The 16,074-nt window shown below is 40.1% G+C and overlaps 1 protein-coding gene across 9 annotated transcripts in view; it reads right to left on the bottom strand.

Annotated features, from left to right (window-relative positions):
* PTPRM (protein tyrosine phosphatase, receptor type M) overlaps positions 1 to 16,074 on the bottom strand; it is a 606,372-nt gene that overhangs the window by 570,122 nt on the left and 20,176 nt on the right. The window lies entirely within an intron of this gene.

Below are 16,074 nucleotides of genomic sequence, written 5' to 3'. Positions count from 1 at the left end.
TCACTATAATGCAGAGCAGTGAGGAGAGAGAGAGAGACGCTCGGCCAGGATCTGACAGCCGGCGCCTCTCTCTCCCCTCACTGCTCGTCCGTTCTGTCACAGCGGCTCCGCCCCCCCCCCCCCCCCCCCCCCCCGTGGCTATGCTATGGATAAGTCCTGACCACACTACTACCGCACTACTACCTATGAAGCTATTACAAAATTCAGGGCCAACTATTTATTATTGTTTGATAGTAATCAAGATGTTTCTGGCAGCATTATCATTGACCAGTGCCATGATTGTTTGCTGATTGATTTTTTTACCTTTGTTTCAGATACTATCCTTATTGCTAGTTTTAGGACTATGATCCTTGAGCAATAACAGTTCATCATATTAGTATCATTGTAAATACAGCGTGATGTACACAAGTGCTAATGTGAACGTTAATGAGGTGCAGTAAAGCAACATATAGTAATAGATCCCGATCACAGTGATATATTACACCAAGGGAGCCATATGAAAGAAGTGTTGCTTTTAAGTCATGTAAGATCAATATAACAGCTTTGCATAGAACACAAATTGTGTTGTGGAATTCATTCATTTAAGAGGCTTCAGACAGCCACTCACTAATGCAGAGGTTTAATACTAGCCAACCTTTGACCAGCCAATACTCGACGCGCAGTAAACCTCTAATTTGTACACAAAGGCTTAGACCTAATGCAATTAGTAATGTAGCTGACAAATTATCAATCCATGAATGTTACGGATTCACAACAGCTCCTGTCCCAGCCAGGCCTCCTAAAGATTAAAGGAAAAACAAAGCAAAATATATTGAATGTAGAGGTGTAGATAATTTAACCTTTTTAATGCTGGTAAAAAAAATGGGGGGAAAACGACGCTGTTTATTCAGTTCTGATGACTTTTCAAGAATGACTTTTTCAAATCAGATTTATAATACAATAAGCAATAGATTGATGGCAGCCATATTACAAAGACTGATCTTGTCTCAAGATAATGCCAGTCATTCAATTTCTCAGTGTACAGTATACAGCCAATTACATTCCATGCGACTGGGTGGCTTGGATTTACCTTTTAATTTTCTATTTATCTCCACTGATAATGCAGACATAAAATATGAAAAACAGCCCTCCTCATTACTGATTCAAAGCAAAAACAGGGAACAGGTAAACAGAGGATCATTTGGTTCTGAAACATAAATTTGTCAGATGAGTGGGAATTTATGGACCTTTTAGACTATTTTTCTCCACCATCACTGGAATGATTTGTACAACAGTTCACATACAGATGCATACATGCATGTTTTTAAAGTATAAAAGTTCGGCCGTAGCATTTTGCAACGTTTCTGATTGTTGTCGTAAGTCTGTGGGTATCTTTACTGTAACATAATCCATAACGTACACCTAACTGGAGAAAAATATTCCACTGAACTGGAGGACTGTTGATCCATATGAAAGCAAAGCTAAGTTTTTAATATGTCGAGCATCCAAATACACAATGTTGTACAACTAAGTACAAATTATGTTTTCTTGTGTTCAACCTCAAGTTATTTCAAGAATACAACTATGAAAACACACTGGTGCAAGAGGTCATGTATTATGGATATACATGTTTCAGCTTTATTTAAATTAATATTTTATTATATGTATTAATATTTTTTACTTTCATCCATGTTTGAAAAAGTGTACATAAAGCCTATCTCAAAATAAGTACCTTGCAGTGGGGATACCCTCATTCATTCCTGAGGGAGCCTTCCTGTCGGCTCCCTCAGGGTCGCTAGACTGGTCCCTGCAGCCTCTTCTGCCCGTTAGTGCTCTACGGACTTATGATGTCAATATGTCTAATTCAAGATTCCTAGACAAAGCAAGGTGGTGGTGGTAGTGGTGGTGGTGGTGGGGGGAGGGGGGCAGTACAACCCTGACCAGTGGAAAAGTGGGGATTAGGTAAATAAATCTGCTTTACTACAGTCACTAGACAAAAATTAGCACTTAACCATTGCAGTGCGGGGTAGCCCCACTGCAAAGATTATTTTTTTGTTTGCTGGAGATGGGCTTTAATCAGCGTTCTGTTTATGGTAGATATGAAAATTTTCACAAGTTCTTAAAGTATATATTATCTAATCCCAATCATGTAATCCCAATCACTAAAATTTTAAATACATTTTAACATGTTAATGTAACTTCAGAAGTATTTTTTTTTATTTTTAAAGTGACATTAAAGTCACAAATGTTTTCCTCCCCCTTTAAATATGCAGCTTTCATTATAGTAATACCTTGTAATCCTGCCATGCATGTACTTGCACTTCCTGCAGTAGGCTGTCCCTGTCTACCAGTTGTGTTCTTGTGTTGTCCCCAGTCACACAGTCTTCTCATGAAGACTACAAATAACTGTTTCAACACACATTACCCAACCATGGTTAACTCTTGTTAACCTCAGGAAACCCCCCTTGAGAACGTCCATGTAGCCATCACGAGTGTATGCATATACAAGTTGTTGCAATAAGAGAATGCAGGAAATCAGGAAATCAGCAGCACTGAGTTGCAAAACAGGACAAAAACAGGATAAAAAAACAAATACTTTATTATTTAATAAAAGGCAACTCCCCGTGGTACACAGTGCTTTAGTAAACATGTGTTATTGCAAGCATGACAATGCATGGTGTGCTGCAGTGCCTTTCATTTAGAATAGCACCCCAATGTACAAGTACAGTAGGTGACAACAGACATGCACTGCAGCACACAATAACTCACATGCCATGTGTTGTGGTGGGCTGTGTCAGAAAACAAAAAGTTTAGGTCTATTTTCTTCTGTTGCCATGTGTTGCCAGTCCATTCTTAATGGAGGGGCTGTCTCTAACGTAACACACAATAATGCTACATGTTCCATGTGTGCACTAATGCACCACAACGGAGTGCCATAGTGCAAAAGGGGCCACAAAAGAAAAGTTAGCACAGTATTCCTAATTAAACATCCTACTCACTGTATTGCATAGGTCAGCATTAATGAGTCTCTGCAAATAATATTTGCTAACGTCATGCATTTACATTCACCTGCTTTCTCAGGGTATAATGTGGCTTAATAAAAAGCGTGTGGTTTTTCAGAATCATTCCTCTTCAGATTACAGTGAAAAGCAATTTCTTCGTGGAGATTCAAAGCAATGAGAAAGTCTACTAAGTTATTTCACAGTCAAAAGATAATTCCTTCTCAGATCCCGGGGATGCTGCTCAGGGCTCTCTGTAGATGAGGAAAGATTTGTTAAAGCCCTTACATGCCTCTACTCTGTAGCAGCGTGATTGCTCAGTCTCTGCTAAAATACATTAATTAAAAAGTCTTACAGCTGTCTGTTTAACAAACCTCTGAAATGCCTAATTTCCTTGTAAAAAAAATAGACTATTATTCACATCAGTGGGAAGATTTTCTTTGGTCAATAAAGTAAATATCTGAATATATGATCGTTCCATGTATATATTCAAATGATTAAAAGAGAATTTTAGACTTACATAAAAGGGGAACCATCAGAAAAGTATTGTAGTGATGAAATAGCTCATCTAAAGGGCAATGAAGATACTGGTGGAAACATCATTTTACTACAATGCTTTTAGCACTTTCCATCAGTCTCTTCCACATTCAAACTTTCCAGGAGTGAATAGATTTTTCCGAATAGATTCACTACTGGATGCCTGTGTTTTAACTTCCATCTCGAACGCAATTTCCAAGTTGACTGTGAGCTGGTTCTGCAACCCAAGCTGCCCCTCACAATTGTCCAGGTTTCAGTTTCTGCAGACATGTAAAGGGGAGTGATCAGACTATTTCATCCAGCTTTAGTCAATTAGGTAATGACAGTAGTGGCGGTAAATGGAGATGAAAATCAATTAGTAATAACAAGTTGGTGGTACATGGTTATGTGAAATGCAACCATGTCTAAATGATTTTGTTTGGGTGGACTTAGCTTTAATTCAGGCATCTGTCTGTCCAGGAAACCATGGGGCAAAGTCAATGAATTAGAGGGAAATATATCACTTCCTCTAAATAATGCTTAGCCATTGGCCAATATTAGGTGTCTATGCATGATAGACAACCTTTTCTTATTGGTTAATGGTTTTAATTGCATTACAATAATACTGAAATGATGCAATTAAGTCAGTGTTTCAAGGATTACAAATCTATTGAAACATCAAATTCTAGGAGTACTAAGATGTATTTTTAACATACCAACTTCTATTGGGCCTGCCACTTCATTTCTGAACTGTATATAGGAGTTGTCAAAGTGTAATCAGTGTAGAAGTCTCCGTATGCATTAAACATGTGTTGTTAGCAGATTTTCATCTAGAAGACAATCCTTGTGATTTTGTTCTGTACAAAACAATAAAATACCAACATCTTTGGTACAAAACAAAGCAACAAGCTTACTAAAAGAGACAAAATGACCTTTATTTAAGGCATATTATACTATGCTTCATAAAGAGACAATATTCTCCATATTTCTAGCAAGAGTGAATCAATAGACAAGGGGCATTATAGACCAAATGTAATAGGATAGGAAGGGAGAAATTATTTATTTTCTAAGTACTATTCTATTGTACTATTCTTGATGAGGAATAGGAGATAGCTAATGCTGTGTAAGCTCTGATGCCATCTAACATGGCGCTTACACGGGGCTTCCGAGGACGTGGTATTAGAGGGTGGGGAAGGTAAATATCATTGGGTGGGGGGTTTCCTAAAAGATCTTAAAAGATTCCTTACACATTCAGGGCAAAGTAACAGGGTGTATGTAAAGGTGCATGTACTGGTATTTTTGTTCTGAATAGATACTGGTGTATACTATCTACCACCAATCTCTTATGTTTTTCAGTGGCAAGATATCTGCACCTGAAGTGATAGGTGTACTCCATTTCCATGGCAATTACTAGAAAATGTTATGTTCAGTGGCGGAACTACCAGGGTCGCAGAGGTAGCGGCCGCGACCGGGCCCTGGAGTTCCGCCACTTGGAGGGGGCCCAGGACAGGAGGAAGGGGCCCCTGATAACCGCTGATTACCAGGATATTTCTAATCTTCCTCCTGTCCTGGGCCCTACATGCTTCACGCTGCTCCCCTCACCTTGTTCCAGGCGTAGCGTGAAGTATGATCCAGCCGGCGCAGCAGCCAATGTGTGGGAGTGGTGTTGTCCCCGCCCCCTCATCACACAGAACTGCTGCCGAATAGAGAGCTGCTCCGCACAAGAAGTGGGAGATAGGGAGCTGGAACCATGAAGGTGACATGGGGTCCGGGAGCGGAAAGCTGGGGACATGAAGGGGGAGATAATCGGGAGCTGGAGACATGAAAGTGTTTTTTTTTCTGTTTTTTTTTCTTGTCTAAAATTTGTTTTAAAAAAAATAAAACATTTTTTTTTTTCTGGGGGGGCCTTCATGGATTCTTGCATCGGGGCCCTGAGGTCACTAGTTACGACTCTGGTTATGTTTCCACAATCAAAGGAATGCATCAGAAATGTAACCTTATATGAAGGAAGTGGAAGATGCAGGTGATTCAACTCAGCAGTAGCTGAAATATGAGTTTCTGATAGGCTTTACATTTGTTATGTATACTATTTCCTTTTTACATGCAACATTTATTTTGACCATAAAATGATGATAAATTATTTCATTTGCCAGAAATAAGCTGTAAACGTTGGTCCAAAGATAGTCTGTGCTACAGAACTTTTCTATCATAACATAAGGGCTACCGCATGCTTGTTTAAACCATGCGTGTCCTAAATATTCTAAGATACATGATATATTTATAAATAGTGATGTCTAGATCAGTCGCTTCTTAAGTCTTCCTTATCCTGTTTTGAGATGGTATATTTGTTGCCAAGAAGGATTTAAATTTAGCCCCATCTGTCATGCAGTAATATGAGAAGTCTGAATACATACAAGTTGCACTTGAATATTCTGGCTTCTTTTCAGCAGTTTTTGTTTAGATTTTGCCACTAAACACAATTAATTTATAAAATGTGAGGACAGACGCCAATATGTGAACAGCTTACAGCTTTGACATCATAACAATACTGGAGAAAGGAATAATTAGAGCTAACGAATTACAGCCTAAGTGCTGCATGTTTGCAAACAGAATTCTGTTCTTCAGCAGTAAATATACCTACGTATGTTGCATACAAAAGATATTGGTACCACTGGGCAGTTTTATGTGTAAACAATAAGAAGAACCTCCAAAGATCACGAGCGAGCTTTGAGACCTCAATCATAACCATGATCAGTTAGAAACAAAAGTATTTTTTTTACAACAACTTTTCTGTTGTACTGTATTTTGAAAATAACAAATACAATAATTTAGAAGTTGAATTCAATTTTAGTAGTTAAAGTGTATGTCAAGGCAAAATAATACAAAAACATATGCAGTACATCTCTGCAAAACATACCATTTCCCTATTTGTTACACACAACACCCTGTAAAAGGGTGTTAACTGTATTACTTTGATACAGCTTTCTGCAGAAGTGCATACCTCCCAACTTTCTCAGATGAGAAGAAAAGACACCTTCCAGCACAATCCATTTAGGTAATGGACATACCCTTGCCACACCCTCAGTAATACAGACCATTAAGAAATGTATGCAGAAAATGATTGGGTCACCACCAAAATAATTATTTTTCATAGGTGTTTCACTCTATAAATGTATGTCAGACCAGAAAGAGGGACAGCTGAGGAGGAAAGAGAGACAGGGGGAATGGGTTCCATATCAGGGACAAGTAGCAGGTATGGAAATGCACCGAAAATCTGTATACATTTATAGTCCCGAAGGCCCCTTTAGTTTGACAAATCTATACATTTTGAAAGCTGCAGTTTGTCCCAAGAGAAAGTTGGAGTTATGACAAGGATATAAGTGACCAAGGAAAAGCAAAAGAACATAGTTTCATTTTTCAGTCTCTCTGCGTGGTAGAATGAGGTGCTGAATGTGCAGAAGGTTAAGCAAAGTGCAAATTGAAGACCAACATGTTTATTCCATAAGATAGTACAAGGACCAGTGATGTATCATTAGGCCTCATTCACACTGCCGTACAATACACTGCGTATAGATGCGAGCAGCGTATTTTCCCATATGAAGCATATGCAAATAAATGGCTCCACACACATAGCTGCGTATGGAGCCGTATATTTGCGCTGTGTAAAGATGCGCAAAAAAACTGAACCACACGCGTTCGGGTTCATAATTTCTGCTGTTTTTTTTACGCACGTACATGCACAGTACATTAAAATTTCTATTAAAAATGATGCATTCTGGGATTGCATACAGTGCACGGATCTAAGCGTGTACATATGCGCATATACGTGTGTATATACGCGTGTACATGCGCACATATATGCGCATATAAGCAATATATAATCTTGCTCTTGCCTTGTGTATGCATGAGGCCTTAGTCTAAAGACCAATAGCAACTGGAATTTCGTCTTCCCAGATTACCAGTGATCCCTAAATAGTTGCTATGGGTAACTGCACACATCACAACAGATTTTTGATTTCTTAGAGATGTGTGAAATTGTTATTGTATGCATTTAACAAGGATCATTCAGCCCTGATTCACACCTGGGCGTTTTGTAGCTTGAAGCTCAAATCTCCAAAATGCTTAACAACCCAAATCCCATGTTTTTAAAAGAGAACTATGGGGTTAAGGCTTTTCCCCATAGTTCTCCTTAGGGTAACGGGAGGACACAAACTAGCATCCTCCCGTCACCCTAGGCTCAGTATACCGCGAGCTGTAGCTCGCGGTATACTGAGAGGCCGTTTAGAACTATGAGGTGAGTGAAAAGCACTCACCTCATAGTTCTCCTTTAAAGCAGAAATCCTGGTTAAAAATATATTAACCCTTTCTGTGCTAACCACGCACTGCAAGGGTTAAGTGCTCGTTTTTGCCTAGGGTAAAAAAAAAAGTTATACTCACCCGATCCCCCAATCCGGCAGGCTCTTAGAGAGGTCCCTGGAGCCTCTCTCCCCCTGCTCTGCAGCCTCGATTCATCACGTTCTATATACAGTGTAAAGGACATGAGCACGCAGAGGGACAAACTATCCTTGTAGCGGAGGAGTGGAGAGGCTGGAGGGAGCGGTCTCTCAGCCAGCTGGCTCAGAGGATCATGTGAGTATTTTTTTGACCCTAGGCGAAAAAGAGCACTTAACCCCTGCAGTGTGGGTTAAGTAACATTTTTAATCGGAGTTGTTCTTTAAATGATGCCTGTTCACATATGAGTGCTCATAGCTCGACACCTGAAGCTCAAACAGGTACATGAACTACTTTTGAAGCAGAATAGACTTCAATAAAAATGCCTGGAAAAGATATTTTTTAAGGCTAAACAACTATCTCCTCCTCCTAGTAACTAGCTTCCCGTCGGCTAAAACAAAAACGCTCACACGTGAAAGGAACTACGCAAATAAAAATGCTGTAATTACGCCTGCAATTGCTCATGCTCAAGTGTAAATGCAGCCTTATATATAATTATTCTGAGCAGGGGACTTTTTATAGCTGGATGGTCTACTAATCCATTTATTATTATTGTTATTAGTATTATTGTTGTTATTATTATTATTAATAAAGAAAGGACACACGTAATTCAAACTTAGGCTACTCCTTTTACACGTGTTTCTTTTGAGCAGTTTTGCAAATTTTTTTTGTGCACAGTTTGCTCATCTGGTAAGTTACGCAAAAACAATTTGCATTGCTCGTTTTTAAACATTTTCTATGGGACAAAACGCGCTGAAATCTGGCCCAAAGAAGCCCATGTACTATTTCGTGCAACAGGTGTATTTCTGCTTGCGACAAAACTCACAGGTGTGAACGGGGGCCATAGAAATGAATGGGATTCCTTACTTAAGTGTTTTGTCGCGCTGAATCAGCTGCGCCAATACGTCTAGGTGTGAATGGAGCCGAACAGAACGTTTTGTCAACAGAGAAGAAATCAATATAAAATGCAAGTTTTTAGAAACTCTTGCTTTTTATATTCTAGCATTTGTCAAAGTTGATTACCAGTAAAAGCTTATTTTAAAAACTGTTCATTCCTTTCTAGGTTATTTTCCTAGTCATACAGCATACAGTTAATGTATTATGTAAGTGAGATCACTTATACGCAGTGGAAAGGCGATAAGCCTAAGCAGCTGCAGAGCACAAGTCCGAGCCGTCAGACGCAGGCCGTCAGCACTGAGCGTTTCTTGCTTGCACTGTAGTCAGTGTATTTGGAGTACAGCTACACCTAGTGATCAGTGGCAGATCACAGCAGGCTAATGACGCAGGAATTCATCAGTATGACCAAAGGCTTAGTACTTTTCAAATCAAATGCATTTACAGAGTTAAAGGAGATCGCCAGTTCCAAAAACACAAATAAAAGAAATATTTTTTTGCTAGGGAACCCTTTTTGTAATTTACTGTTACTAAATAAATATATTTCCATTTAGTCTGGAGCTTGATAGGATTTTTTACATCTGCCAAAACGGTTAACATTTAATTTCTTTGCAAAGAAATGAATTTCACATTATTTTATTCCCTTACTCCCTGACCTGGCTCATTGTTTTACATGGATGTGCACACAGAGCCAGAGTAACTGATACCCTGACAGGGTCCTTCAAGTAGAACACCAGCCAAAACTTTATTTTTTCAGTTTTGATACAATGGGGAAGAAGTAGATTCTCTGCCAGGTTTAATTGTCTGTGGCCCTATTGTTGTAAAAACAGGAAGTGAGTAAAAACCTCCAACTGCGTCGCAACAGCAACAAAAAAAACAACACTTTTTTGTGGGGGAGATCTACACCCTTCATCAGCTCTTTATTGCTCTGTCTCTGATGGATATTTACACTTGCTTTCTGCCCTGGTGAGTTTCACTTTACATTAGACCCAAACCCAATATTTAAAGTGACATTAAAGTCAAACACTTTTTTCCCTCCCCCAATGTTAATTAAAGCACTTACCTTAGATGATGTCTCTTAATCCAACCTTCCTCTTCTTTCCTGTCCTTCTCAGCCTTCTCTCCAGCGCTGACTCCTCTGTCCTTGCTGGCACTTCCTGTCCCACGGTGTCTGCATGCGGGTGCACGCGTCCATAGACTTACCTTGTCTCTTTCCTCGTCTCCCGGCCGAAAATCCGAACTGCACATGCGCCCGCCCCAAAGATGCTTTGCAACCGCCCCAGCATTTTCGTATTTGCGGACCGCTTTTAAAGCGTTTTTTTTTTACTTTTTGCATATATCTACTGCTTGCTAGCAGTAGATATATGCAAAAAAACGTAAGAGTTTAGAAACCCTTTAAACTTCAGTACCCCTTCACCTCCTCCAATCAATGATTGATATACAAAAGGAAAAGTAAGACCCTCAAATACGTATAGCAGATTCTGGGTCCGCCTGCATACTCAGCCACATTGTTCCCAGAGTCTGCTATAAGGTAATTTTTTTGACGATGGTTTTTATTTTTACTACTGGATATCTTACAGTTTGAGGTGGATATATATTGGGTCTAGGTTTGATATAAACTAAACTTGTGCTAAAAAAAAAGGGAATGTTGACATTGCTGACCTCACCTTGTTATAATGCTAGTTGTCTTGTCCATGGTCAGTAAATGAGAGTAATGAAGCCAAAATGAGCCAGGCAATTATACATTTTTAGAAGACAGTCAGTAACTGCATTGTACATATTTCTCTTGGTAAGTCCCCTTTAAGCATGTTGCACTGGAATTCATTCTTGTACCAGAACAATTAAAGCTATGTAACATGAGAATCATGTTTTTGTCTATTTTCACCTTCTGCTAAAGCCCAATTGAACTTTCAGTTTAAATTAGCTGAATACATTCCAGGTGCATCAAAACAAAAGGTGTGCAAAACCTTAGGGCCAATTCACACCAGCAGCTGCGCAAAAAACGCACAGTTGCTGGTGTGCGGTGCCCGACAGTGCAGAAGTGCAAATGCGCAGCACATTGCAATGTGTACCTTTTTATTGTAGAACTTTATTGATATGTCACAAGTGACATTTCAATCAGTTCTGCGGACAGAGCGGGGTGTGATGAGGTTGCTCCACTATGCATCCTGCTGTGCTGTAAAAAAGTACAGCATACTGTACTTTTCTCAGTGCACACCACCATGTTTCCACCGCAACACGGTGGTGTGAGCCAAGCCTATCCAGAGCCCAAACAAAGGATCCAAATTCACAGTGTAGGATATAGGCAAACCACATATTCTAACGGTTTATTTACTAAGCTTAATTTTAGCTTTAATTCTCATTTTGCTCTAAAGGAGATTCAGTGTAGTTGGTTAGGCAGAGAGGGTAGTGGTAGTCAAGTCGCCATAAACGTATCCTCCGGCACTATGATTTTGGGTCACGTGACTAAGACCCAGCCATTGAGGGCTTTAAGGTCAGTAGAGTCTTCTTTCACCTTACCTAACAACTCTGCGGCCGGACATCAGTCCCTGAATTGCTTTAGTTCATGTGACCCACAATCATCACAAAGCATCCGCTTATTACAGCATACAGATATGTCTATGTTGACTATCATACCGTACCCAGACTTTCTAATGCAGGCCTAACTTTAACTCGACTTTAACTCTAATTTGTTTTTGAATATCATCATCCCCAACTGTTTTTTCAGACATCTGCATGTATACTTGCATCACCTTACATTTATCACAGTTACCATGTTTTCCTGCTATAAAAAGAAATCATATCTGGGGTAGGAGTAGCACTGTTCTGTACTCTTATGTGCGGTTTTGTGGACACGGAATGTTTCAAATAACTTTAAAGCACATTTGTCATTCTACAGTAAGCACACAGCGGTAAAAGATGAAGGCAGGGAAGGATCTGTTCATATTCTTGTCTCTTTCAATTATATACATTTTTGTGTATTTTAGAAGTTGTGTGTTTAAGACCTGCTTAAGATCTCTCTGCCTACATCATATATGCATGTCACCATCGCAGTGCTAGGTTAGGTTGTGGGAGAGTTACCTAGAGCTGACAAATGCATCTGTTATTGAGAAGCTGAGATGAGAAAGTGATGTGAAAGTCAACACCTGGTCATGGCTCCTCCATCCAGTTGTCTCTCTGCTTTCGGCAGGCCGTTCACCCGGCTTCGGGTGTCACTTCAGCTCAGTCTGAGCGGCTCGGCCGCCTTCGGCTGCTGTACGGGCTATAGTGAATAGCCAGTACAGCAGCCCTTCAGATCAACTGAACTGAAGGGCTCAGGCGGCTGAAGGATCAGCCGAAGCTACGGCTGTATCCTTCGGCTCAATAGTGACAAACCCCCTTAGTGTTTCCTTCAGGCCCCATTCAAACCTTCAAATCAAGTTGAAGTGATTTGAAGCACAATTTAAAGTGATTTGAAGTGCAATTTAAAGCTTCACCAGAAGCGCTTTGCAATGCTAGACTCCACTATTTCCATTAAATTCAATATTGCCCATTCTCTGTGAGCTAAGTGTTGCTTGAGGTTCATCTATCAAAAAAGTACATAACCTTCTTTTGTGGCAGAGTTGTGCGTTTTGGCCCCAATAGACTTCAACGGGAGTCCTGTGACATAGGGGTCAGAGGATGGAACTACAGCATGGCAGTGGACACAGGCATCCAACACTTCCGGAAGAGTCAAAGGCTGAGGAGTCTGACTGAGGTTGCAGCACTGGAAATAACGGAAGGTAGGAGTCACGTGTAGCAAGAGTGTGTATATATTACTTATTCTATCACAGGGAGCTGTTGACCATATACTGCTTGAATGTAGTTTGAGCCTAGATAATTCAGCCAATTTTCGAGCTTTGTGTGGCCCTGCTGACACCACCTGACTTGACAATAGTCGACTACTCAATTGTCGGTCGAACAGTGACTTCTGCCAATCATCTGCGGTCATAGCAGCTGTCAGAATACAATAGCCGGCAGAAGGAGATTTGTCCATCCAGCATGTTTATTGTGGATTGCAGAATTTTTTAGATTCCAGAGATCCCTCTTAGCCTGCCTGCTTAACAAAAAAAATATTTAAGGGGTCCATTTACAAAAGTTCTGCCTACCATGTAGCTGTGTGGATGCCGTTCGCAGGGCACTAGTGCTCCTAGATGGTGCTGAAGAGCATAGGAATTCCTATACTTGTCAGCACCATCTAGCGGCATTAGTATATCTCAAACCTGGCCTCAAAGTATTACCCTAACCGCCCCCTCCGCTCTTCAAAAGACCTTCTGCTTTCCCACTCCCTCGTCAACTCCTCCCATGCTCGCCTCCAGGACTTCACTTTGAGCCTCTCCCATCCTATGGAACTCTTTACTCCAACCTGTCCAACTATCTCCCACTCTGACTGCCTTCAGGCGATCCCTTAAGACTCATCTCTTCAGGGAAGCCTATCCCAGCTCAAGCTAATCACTCAACCATCACGTTCTTAAACAATTCCTCCCCACATAGCTACCTCCTCATGTATCACTTGCCCCTCCCTTTTAGATTGTAAGCCCTCGAGGGCAGGGCCCTCCTTACCATTTTGTCTTGAATTGTATTGTGATTGTAATGTCTTCCCTATATTGTAAAGCGCTGCACAAACTGTTGGTGCTATATAAATCCTGTATTATAATAATAATAATAATAATAATAGTACTTTGATAAACAAACCCCTAAGTGTATGGTCAACATTAGACTTTTTTAAGCGACTAACAGGATTCCCCCTGTCACGGCAGCGAGCCGTTACAGGATCGAGAGGCGAGCGAACCCGGTATGTGTTCACTTACCTCCCAATCTACTGAGCCGACCTGTGACAGTCTCATTGTCACAGGTCGGCTAGAACTATGAGGTGAGTGAAAAGCACTCACCTCATAGTTCTCCTTTAAGTATCCTACAGAGAGAAACTTCAGAAAAGTGACACATGTTCCTTTGTTTATTATCTAAATATGTTCATAAGCATAGATTAAATCAAATTCACGCTTTAACAGGATAAATGCATTAGGCTATATCATTTTAAGAGAAGAGCTCTTGTTCAGGCTTTATGTCAAGTCGAAATTCACATAAAAGAGCTGTGAACATGTTTCTTCAGTTTAAATTAACAGAAAATCTAAAGGAAAATCAAGGTCATCCACTAAGGGCTGCACAAGCCAATTACAGTGTCACTCTTGCAGCAGCATCAGATAATTGGGTGCAGTTGTCAGTCTGCTACCTTGCAACTTAAAAAAAAGAACCTTAGCAAATCGTACTTGTGGAAATACATGATGTACAGCAACTTCAGTAAAGTTTTATTGTAACCACTATAGGAATTATTTGTTCCAAATTTACATGAAATATTGCGGCACCCACTCTATCTGAGTATTGGCTGCTGCATGTAGTTAACTGAGAGTACCCTGCAGCATGCACAATGGGGCTTATTGAAGAAGAACTCCATGGAAAAATATGATTAACCCATGCAGTGGGGCTACCCCCACACTGCAAGGGATGACTGCTCCTTTTAGTCTAGGGACTACAATAAAAAAGTTATACTCACCTGAACCTCGGAGCCGGCCGACTGTCATAGCGCTCCCTCTAGCCTCACTCTTCCTCCTCTGCAGCGATAGTATGTCCCTCGGCATCCTCACATCCTATACCCAGTCTATAGAACATGATGACTCGAGGATCCTTAGGGGTAGAGACTCTGGAAGGACCAGTCTAACAGGAAGCCATAGAGGTGAGTATAACCTTATTTTAATCCCTAGACGAAAATGAGCAGTTAACCCGTGCAGTGCAGGGGTAGCCTCACTGCAAGGGTTAATATTAACCCTTTAATAATATTAATATTATCTAAAGTTTTGCTTTGAATAATCACAATAAAGGCAGAAAATATGTGTATGCAGCTGCCAGTATCAAAGACAGGTCAGGTTCTATTACTTAGGGTATTTAAAAAGATGAAAAGTGCTTTCTGATTGGCTGCTAAGGCAATTACGCATTACATGTTAATCTTTCCTTTTTTTAATTGCTAGTTAATTAAACTGTCACCACTATCTATGGTGAGAGTACAAGGCTGCCCCTTTCTTTTATTAAAAGACCTAGAAGGAAAATTATAATTTTAAAACATGCCATCTCATTAAATATATCCAGAGACAACAGGCATCTGTGCAAATATAATTTCTTATATTTGCTTTTTTACCCTCTGTTCTAAATCTGGAACACAGACAGCGAGAAACATTCAAGCCACTACAAAAAAAACAATTCAGATTTTCAATAAAGGCTATTTGTGGTAGTTTGCATTAATCTCTTTAGTTGTATTTGTAGTTGAAACTGTTGAAAATTGTCTGCAAATTGCTGTGTGTGTGGCCAGCATAGGAGCTGACACGGCAAGCCCCAGCCAGTGTAAACGTTGCTTTATTTACATTTAGCCATCTATAGGTCTACATTGTTCCAAAGAGCAGGTTGTCTGTGTCCACAACTAAGAACAAGAAAAACATTATGGATGCCTCTAGATGAGTTTTTTGATCTTCTTAACTGACTGGCAGGGCTTAGCTAAAGTTACACAGGAACTGTCTTTTCATTATTATAATATATAAAAAGTAGATGCTTTAGTTTTTGTTCTCAGTCTTGGTCTGCAGTTACAGTGCAGATAGGCTTCATGAAAGCAAAGCAATGTTAACAAAGGTCAGTGATCACAACTTTCAAAGCACAGAAAAACTAAGAGGGTTATTTACAAAGCTGCCAAAGGCAGCCGAGTGACCGACCCGAAGTGAATTGAGCCGAACGTGGTGCGGCTATTCACTTCAGGCTTGTACGGCTGATTTCCGCCGTACATCGGCTTGCTTTGGCTGTGCCGAAGTGCAGAAGGAGTTTGACTCAGCAGATCCAACATCTGGATCGGCTGAGCCGAACCTTGGGCAGGCTACTCACTGTCCAGCCTATTCTCACAGGTGAGAATAGTGAGTGAATAGCCGAATGCCACCTAGCGGCATTCGGCTCGGCTATTCTGCTCGGTACCTCCGTGGTAACGAGCAGAATAGAAAAACAGTGGTAAAAGTAGAAAGAAAAAAAAGTAGAAAAAAATGTTTAGTAATGTAAATCAATTATTAATTTTTAAAAAGAAATAAAGATTTTTTTAAAAATAAAAACATTAAAGATTATTGAAAAAATAAAAAAATAAATA

The sequence above is a fragment of the Nanorana parkeri genome, unplaced genomic scaffold (assembly GCF_000935625.1).
Source record: "Nanorana parkeri isolate BGI_ZX_2015 unplaced genomic scaffold, ASM93562v1 scaffold7, whole genome shotgun sequence".
In the NCBI taxonomy this organism is placed as follows: Eukaryota; Metazoa; Chordata; class Amphibia; order Anura; family Dicroglossidae; genus Nanorana; species Nanorana parkeri.
Note: the sequence above shows the minus strand (reverse complement) of the source record. Positions and strands in the feature narration are given on the sequence as shown.